Raw genomic sequence first — 2,780 nt, 5'->3', positions numbered from 1 at the left:
GGAATAAGTAGCCATAAAAACTAAACTATATTAACATTTAATTATCATTAATAATAATCTGCTAAACAATTTTGGTTTAAGTTGCTATAGATAAACATAATAAGCTGAAAAGATGTTAGTTTTCCATATCTGCTATATCGTATTCTCCTTTCTATTATAATCTTCCCCAGCTGCATCACTGGGACAAGCAGATTCAGCAAATAAACAGAGACCCTGAGTCATGTATGACAAATAGCAGTAGAAATGGAATCAATATTCAATTTTCTGTGCTGACAGAATAATGACCAGAAGAGAGAAGCTGATAACACAAAATATGCTGCCACAAACAAAATACTGCAGCACACTAGGTGTGACTTTTGGTCGTTCTTTACTATGCATGTAACTGGACTTCTATTGCAATACCAATACTTTAATATTATGTAACGAGAAATTTCTCTGCGGTTTGTGGTTATTCCCACCACCCAGTTAACTTATTATCCTGATTACATTTTATTTCAAATTGGTAATGCCATAAACTTTTGCTTTGTTGTGAAAAAACAGCTTTCACAGCAATTCTTTCTTTCGGTAAGTGCAAAATTCTTGTATTATGCTTCCTGAGAGAGAGAGAGAGAGAGAGAGAGAGAGAGAGAGAGAGAGAGAGAGAGAGAGAGAGAGAGAGAGGGGGGGGGGGGGTGTAGGGTCTCAAACATGTCAATCTGTTAAATGCATTTGGTGAACTTTACTTGCGCACTTCATGGCAAATGTAACATGAAGATAGCCAAAGTTCTCACAACTTAACCACTCTTCCACCCATGAAGAGAACTTAAAAAAAAACTTAGCTTTAAGATGAGCTGTGTGGAGTAATATGGAGAGTTCTTGTTGTGAAACAGTCACAGGCAGAAAATATCTGGAACATTTGTACCCCAATGTACTATGCTTGCTCAAGGATGTCGGGCTGTGGTTGAGTTATTCAACTGCGTAACTCTTCATGGGACTTAAGTGGCTATCAACAATTCTAAAAAAATCAATGACCAGTGGAAGAAGTAGCACAATATCTTTAAGATGCTGCCAGTTCAGTTTCTTCAGCATCTCTGTGAAACTCTCCCACTGATCAGACAAACGTGTGACTATTCATGCTGCCCTTCTCTGTATTGGTTCAATATCCCCTGTTATTCCTACTGGGTACAGGTCCCACACAGTTGAGCAGTATTCTAGGATGCACCGCACAAGTGAATTTTGAGCAATCGTCTCTGTAGACTGTTTGCATTTCCCCAGCGTTCTACCAATAAACCGAAGTCTACCACCTACCTTACCCATGACTGAGCCTCTGTGCTCATTCCATTTTATATCCTTACGAAGTGTTACACACAGGTATTTGTATGAGCTAACAGATTCCATCTGTGACACATTGATATTATATGAAGATGGTATCTGTTCTTTCACACATGTCCAAAAGAACAGATAACATTGGTCGTCTTGCAGTTCTCAAAGAATAAAATTACAATGAAATCCAGACCATTAGCTGCTTACAGGCATTGATAAATATCAATGGGGACAGTTGAAAATGTGTATACTGACCAGGACTTGAACCCGAGACCTCCTGCTTAAATGGCAGACACACTATCCGATTGAGCCACCGAGGACACAGAGGATAGTGCGACTGCAGGGACTTATCTCTGGCATGCTCCCTGCGAGACCCACAGTTCCAACTTACTGTCCACACACTACATTTGTAGTGCATCTGCGCTGAAGATCATTGGCAGGCAAGCCTTATTTATATAAAGTTGGTATCTGTTCTTTCGGACACTGCAAATGTAGTCTGTGTCTGTGTCCTCGGTGGCTCAGTCGGATAGAGTGTCTGCCATGTAAGCAGGAGATCCCGGGTTCGAGTCCCGGTCAGGGCACACATTTTCAACTGTCCCTGATGATATTTGTCAGTGCCTGTAAGCAGCTAATGGTCTGGATTTCATTGTAATTTCATTGATATTATAGTCATAGGATACTACATTTTTCATTTTTGAAATGCATAATTTTATATTTCTGAACATTTAAAGCAAGTTGCCAAAATTTTCACTACTTTGAAATCTTATCAAAATCTGACTGAATATTTAAGCAGCTTCTTTCAGGCAGTACTTCAGTATAGATAACTGCATCATCTAAAAAAAATCTGAGGTTAGTATTAATATTGCCCGCAAGGTCATTAGTGTGGTATCATTGACTGATACCACCCCACTGGCATCCCACACCTGGTATTGGCAACACAAGTTTCTGTCAGATGCCGATAGTGGTCGTGCGGGATCTGGTGGACCCGGTGGAACATACCTGCTGAGCCACACCTCTGGTGGCTCTGTAGCCTGAGTACCCTCTGCCATTGCAATATAGGATGGTCAGCAGCAGCCGCACAGTCCATTCTCAATGAGGTGTAGGTGAGTCACAGTGGAGTTGCCACCAAGATGCATCCCAGTTATGGCCCTGACTGTCACTTGCGCATTAGGGAGCCTCTCCCCTCCAATGCTCTTTTTGCTATTGTATCAGCTGGACTGTATTGCTGCATCTTCCTTTGTAAAAAGTCTTAGTACGCTTGGAGAAAGCTAGCTGTTAAGTAAAGCTTCTGTATGGTGTATTTACTTGTTCAGTAATCATTTCTGCTCCTGTCCAGTTTTTCTACAACAGCAGCTGCTGCACCACTCTTTAGCCCTCCTTTCCTCAACGATTGTGCTTGAAGTGCTGCACGTCAGTTAATATAAAATGTGAACAACAAATGCCCAAGACTATTCCTTGGAACACACTAAAAATTGCTG

General features: G+C 41.0%; 1 non-coding gene across 1 annotated transcript; it reads left to right on the top strand.

Annotated features, from left to right (window-relative positions):
- Nucleotides 1-1,808: 1,808 nt before the first annotated feature.
- On the top strand, nt 1,809-1,883 carry Trnat-ugu (transfer RNA threonine (anticodon UGU)). The gene has a single exon. It is a non-coding gene; the product is annotated as a tRNA-Thr (tRNA).
- The last annotated feature ends 897 nt before the right edge of the window (nt 1,884-2,780 follow it).

The sequence above is a fragment of the Schistocerca serialis genome, chromosome 6, assembly GCF_023864345.2.
Source record: "Schistocerca serialis cubense isolate TAMUIC-IGC-003099 chromosome 6, iqSchSeri2.2, whole genome shotgun sequence".
Lineage (NCBI taxonomy): Eukaryota > Metazoa > Arthropoda > Insecta > Orthoptera > Acrididae > Schistocerca > Schistocerca serialis.
Note: the sequence above shows the minus strand (reverse complement) of the source record. Positions and strands in the feature narration are given on the sequence as shown.